At 39.4% G+C, this 5978-nt stretch overlaps 1 long non-coding RNA gene across 1 annotated transcript; it reads right to left on the bottom strand.

Moving 5' to 3' along the window:
• Positions 1 to 3779: 3779 nt before the first annotated feature.
• On the bottom strand, positions 3780 to 5368 carry LOC143860824 (uncharacterized). Its single transcript, XR_013239816.1, has 2 exons — positions 4524 to 5368; positions 3780 to 4344 (listed from the first exon to the last, which is right to left on the bottom strand). It is a non-coding gene; the product is annotated as an uncharacterized LOC143860824 (long non-coding RNA).
• Between the last annotated feature and the right edge of the window lie 610 nt (positions 5369 to 5978).

Below are 5978 nucleotides of genomic sequence, written 5' to 3' on the forward strand. Positions count from 1 at the left end.
CGGCTCGTTAAGAATTTAATATATTTAATATATACATTAAAAGGGTTGTCCATGGAGTGAAAAGGGGAGGCAAAATATGTCACTTCATTTTTGGAACCCCATTTGTTACTAGGACCACCCCCCATAGTGTAAAAAAAGTAGTCAAATTACACTAGTAGGGCTGTACAGGAAAGATGAGGGGTGTGAACATAATATAACCTGAGCTCGGTAAGGCTCGCGAGCCTGACCAAGCCGAGCCCGAGCCCGAGCGGAGCCTCACTTGTGAGCTTAACGAGCCGAGCCGAGCCGAGCCGAGCCTGGCCAAGCTCGGCTCGGCTCGTTTACACCCCTAGTTCAGATTCAACTAACAAAAATACAGGCAATCAGAGATCCATGATAGCTCCTAGAAGTTGGACAGTTGAGATCAGTCAGAGATGGGGCCCACTATTCAATATTGATACTGTTTTACAAATGCATTGTGATTTGTGGTTGAGCCCTAGTTTAGGAATTCTCATGATGTTTTGGTAGGCCCCGTCATGGAAAGGAAGTGACTGGAATTTAACACATCTAGAAGTAAGAACCTATTTTTTGAAGAAAAATGAACGGCCCAGATTCAAGTTCTATGATCGAATGGACCCATTACATGTCTGCCTCCCACAAGTCGGACGCCAACAAATGACGTTATTACCCTTCCTTTTGGGAGATGATATTTTCACCCCTGCATTACGCGTACGCTCCCCTTACAACGTGATTTGACGTCCTGCATTACACGTACGATCATTTGAAGTCCTGCATTACGCGTACGCTCAGCCTTACTACGTGATTTGACGTCCGCATTACACCTACGCTCTCCTTACAACGTGATTTGACGTTACGTTGTAAGGGGAGCGAAATACGAGTCGGACAATAGCACACGATCCAGACCACTGATCTGGTTGTCCTGTCCAATATTTTACACCAAAATGAGAATCAGAACCGTCTACAGAAGTTTTTGAGTGAGACATATGAATGCTTAGTAGCATCTTATTGTAGTAGTATGGGAATTACACACCATTATATGGTGACCTCCACCATTGCTCGATCTGAACCGCCCCCTTAATAATCAAATGTTTTAATCCTTCAACATCAAGGGTCCAAAACTGCATACAAGATGAACCAAAGGTACAGATGGGCGGTTCAGATCGATCAATGGTGACTCATAATCAGCGCATCTTAGGCCTTAAACAAAGCAGTCTACTCAAATAATAGGTCATGTAACCAATAACGAATGACATATTTTGATAACGGCACCCCTAACTTTATTAAACACTTTTTTGATTGGCGATAATTTTGGGGATTTGTAGTTGCTTTTAAGCGCCAAAAAGAAGGGAGGAGAGAGGCTTTATAGGAAAAGGGAACGAGGATGCCAATTTTCATAAGAATCAATTACCAATGGGGGACAAAAATTAGGTGGAATTATCAACAGGACTCATGCTTTTCAGAAATTATCAACGAGGGACAAAAGAGGTCTTGGGTCATTAAAAGCTGGACAAAAATACCCTTTTTTTAAGTAACATGTTTTGCTTTTCCACTTTTTCCTCTTCTCTCTTCTCTCTTCTCTCCCTCTTTTTTTTTTACTTTTTCATTTTCAACTCTACTTTTTTTTACCTTACCAGTCATCTTCATCATTTAGCCACCATTGGAGGTGGGAAAACTCGAAAAATTTGAAACGTGAGTTCATTCCCATCTATCTCTCAATATCTAGGTTATATTTTTCATTTGTTTTAGGGTTTTGCATTTCTCCTTCTCCATTTCAATGGAGGATGAGGAAGACGAATCGTACGGTAGAAAAAAAAAACGTGAAAATGAACGAGTGAAAAAAATTGGAAGTAAAAACGTGTTCATTAGGGACTTGATAAGCCCATTCGAAATTTGGTAACCCCATTTTGATACTAGATAACCCCAACTCCAGAGACTTGAAAACCCCCTTCCAAAACTCCAGTACCCTTGGGCAATTTTAAGGGACTTGATAAGCCCATTCATAAATTGGTAACCCCATTTTGATACTAGATAACCCCAATCCTAAATACTTGAAAACCCTTTCCAAAACTCTAGTGCCCTCGGCCAATTTTCAGGGACTTGATAAGCCCATTCGGAAATTGGTAACCCCAATCCTAGAGACTTGAAAATCCCCTTCCAAAACTCCGGTACCCTCGGCCAATTTTCAAGGACTTGATAAGCCCATTCAGAAATTGGTAACCCCATTTTTGATACTAGATAACCCCAATCACAGAGACTTGAAAACCCCCTTCCAAAACTCTAGTACCCTTGGCCAATTTTCGGGGACTTAATCACCCCATTCAAAAATTTGTAATCCTATTTTTTATACTAGATAACCTTATTCCTAGAGACTTGAAAACCTTCTTCCAAAACTCCAGTACTCTCGGCCAATTTTCTTGATAAGCCCATTCAGAAATTGGTAACCCTACTTTTGAGAGTTACTAACCCCCTTCCAGAGAGTTGATAAACCCCTTCTGCTACAAACCCCCCTGCTTATAGCAACTCTTCTAATGGCATTACAATTCTGCTCATGATAAAAATAATAAAAGAAATGGATGTTGTTTTCATTAAATGTGCTTCATGTATTACATCCCAATTTGTGTATTACAAAAAATAAAAAATAAAAAAATTAAGTAAATCAAAAAACGTGTAGCCATCCATTCATGTATTACATCAAGTTTTTCTTATAGCACTTGTCTTCCAAAAAAGTGAGTGAAGCCATCCATGCATTATCTCCAGAACTCACCCTAAAAAAAATAAAAATTTAAACCCTAAACAAGATAAATCAGAAACAGAGGAATGAAAAATAGTGCAAAACCCTAAAAAAAAAAAAAACCCTAAATACAAAGAGATAGATGGTAAGAACTCAACATTCAAGTTTTCAAGATTTGTCAACAACAATGGTGGCTGAACAAGGAGGAAGATGGCTGATAGGGTAAAAAACAAAAATGTGATAATGAAAAAGTAAAAGAAGAGGGAAGAAGGAAAAACCAAGGTCAAAATGTGTTGTAAATGCCAAAGGGCATTTTCATCCAGCTTTTACTGACAAGACCTCTTTTGTCCCCCATTGATAATTTTTGAAAAGCATGGGTCCTGTTGATAATTTTACCTAATGTTTGTCCCCCATTGGTAATTGGTCCTTTTCATAATGAGCACTAATAGGGCTGCACACGGTTCGGTCTGGTTCGGTTTAAGGGAACTTCTTAAACCGAACCGATCCCATCGGTTTGGATTTTTCCAAACCGTAACCGAACCGATTGGCAGTTGAACCGAACCAAACTGAACCGGTTTTGACCGGTTCGGTTCACGGTTTATTTGTATTTTACCTATAAGTAATGGGCAGTCATAAATAGAAAAGGACATAATGGATTAATATTGGACGAACCGTTTGATTTTGGGGATAATGGACAACTTTGGACCATTTGATTTTGGGGAAATGGACGAACTGTTTGAAGTTTGAAGTTTAACGGCAAAAAAAAAACTAAAACGAGATATCTGAACCGGTTCGGTTCGGTTTTGCGGATTAATATTTTCTGAACCGTGAACCAAACCGATTGGATCGGTTTTGTGAAAATCGTAACCTCGACCGAACCGGTAGATATAAAAACCGAACCGAACCAAACCGAATGGCCCGGTTCGGTTCGGTTTATCGGTTTGAGCGGTTTTGTTGTGCAGCACTAAGCAGCTGATAATTGCACCTATAGTTTTGTTACACACACCCCTCTTCTTCTGTACCTGGCTTGAACAATTCCCAATCAGAGTCCAATAGAAAGGGACAGTAAGCCTTCATCTATAAATTAATTCGAAACACGAATCACAGTTACAGACTAACGATTTCCATTGTTCCCAAAATAACCCCAACAAATTCAAATAATGAAACTTCAATACCTCATTAAATGCCATTAATAAGATAACCAAAACACACCATCATCAAACCAAGTGTTCAAAAGCGACTTCAATCTCGACCTTGACAAGTTGACAACCAATTGTAAGTCCATAACCTATTATTGAGTTCGATAATAGGGTTTAGGGCTGACAATCCTTTATATTAAAGGATGGTATGTGGCAACCTCAACCACGTATTGACCAAAATACCCACAAAATCATATTAAAGCAATTCGAGGCTTATAAGGCCATTATCGTCATTTGGTTAAAATAAAGGATAAGCATCCCCAAAAGCCACCTTCCCAGGCAAGAATTTTTTTTTTCTTCTAATGCCTCTGATCTTAACGCTTACCCAGAAGGATTTGACCCATGCATTTTCACTCTTTTCTTCTTTGGTAATCTTAAAAAAAATAATGTGTGTTGAAATGATATTTCCACCCCCTGTTGTCAAGCACAGTCACACACCCAAGACAATGACATCTAATCAAGATTAATTGCTTAACCCCCAAGTAAACGAAAACAAAAAAAAATTAAAAACGAGCAAGAGTCTAAATTTCTCAGTTAAAAAAAAAAATTACCAAACGAAATATTTATATTCTCAGTGTATGAATAAAACATACCACCAATTTTTTCTTCTTCTCATGCATTCGGATTCCAAAGGCTCCACAAACGGGAATTCAATAAACCCAACACGCCCGGCCAGACCTTCCTCACCAAACCCCTATTGTCAATTACCGGCACCTCTTGCACAGGTGCGACCGGTTGTAGCAGGTAACCGGTCTCCACCTCCTCACATCCTCCCTCCTCCTCCATCTCCTGCCCCTCAGTTACCGGCCCCGGCACCGGTTTCATCTTTTCCGACTTATCGCCGTCTCTCCGGCGATCTTTCTTCCGATTTTTCCCGTTCTTTTTAGGCGTCTCAGTGTTTGAAAGATGGTCTTCAAAAGCGTCTATGACTTGGTGGATTCGATCATGGTTTGGTGAAGAATCCCAACGAATCATGAATTTACAATAACAGTCGAAACAGCCACAGTTTAAAGAGGGTTTGGTTTGGAGATTTTTGCATTTTTTTTGGATATAGGAAGATGGGGTTTCCATGGTGCGGAGAATGAAGTATGCTAAAACCTCTTTGTCTTCTGAGCTAAGAACTGAAGCTATGGTTAGAATGATGGATGGGAGACTGTTTAGAATGGAATCAACAGAGAGAAGGTCTGAAGGAGAAGAGGAGGATGAAGATGGGTGGATTCTGTGTTTTGTTTTTGGGTAGAGATTCTTCATTTTCGATTACTGAAAATGGGTTTGGGTTTGGTTTTCTTTTTTGGGCTTTTCTTGTTTCAGAAAGAGAGAGGGTGTTGGGGTTTTATGTTGATAAACATGGAAGAGAGATGTCAGTGTTTATGAGGTGGTGAGCCTTTTTCTAGGTATAAGATGCCAAGGAGGGGTTGTGGGGCCCACATGACTGGATATCGTGGGTTACGTACTGTTTGGGAGGAAATGACTGGAATATTCCTGTGTGTCAGGCTAGGGAAATGATATTGGCACACCTAATTGGTTGAGTTAGCTGGTTATGACTAGAGTGCAGATATCAATTTCATGGTGTAACTCTATAATTTTGAAAGGGAATGATATCAACACTTGCAACCATGTTGTAATAACTGCACAAACCCAGCTTGTTTTTTCCTTTTTTTAATTGGCTTGTGAGGACTTTTTGAGAACTGTAATACAGCAACCTTTGACAGCCCTGTATTAAAAAGTAGGACCAATAACCACTGTGGGACATAAAAATGACTTAATTATCAATACGACCCATGCTTTTATAAAATTACGAACGAGGGACAAAAGAGGTCTTGTCAGTAAAAGTTGGACGAATATGCCCTTTGACATTTACAGCAAGTTTTTACCTTTTTTTTTCTTCTTCCCTATTCTTTTACTTTTCCATTATCACCTCTTTGATTTTTTACCGTACTTGTCATCTTCCTCATTCAACTACCATTGTTGCTGGCAAGTTTTGAAAACTTGAAAGTTAGTTCTTACTATCTATCTCTTTGTATCCCAAAAACTTGAAGTTGAGTATT

Source organism: Tasmannia lanceolata, unplaced genomic scaffold (genome assembly GCF_043159265.1).
Source record: "Tasmannia lanceolata isolate RefF3 unplaced genomic scaffold, GAP_Taslan_0.1 ptg000037l, whole genome shotgun sequence".
NCBI lineage: Eukaryota > Viridiplantae > Streptophyta > Magnoliopsida > Canellales > Winteraceae > Tasmannia > Tasmannia lanceolata.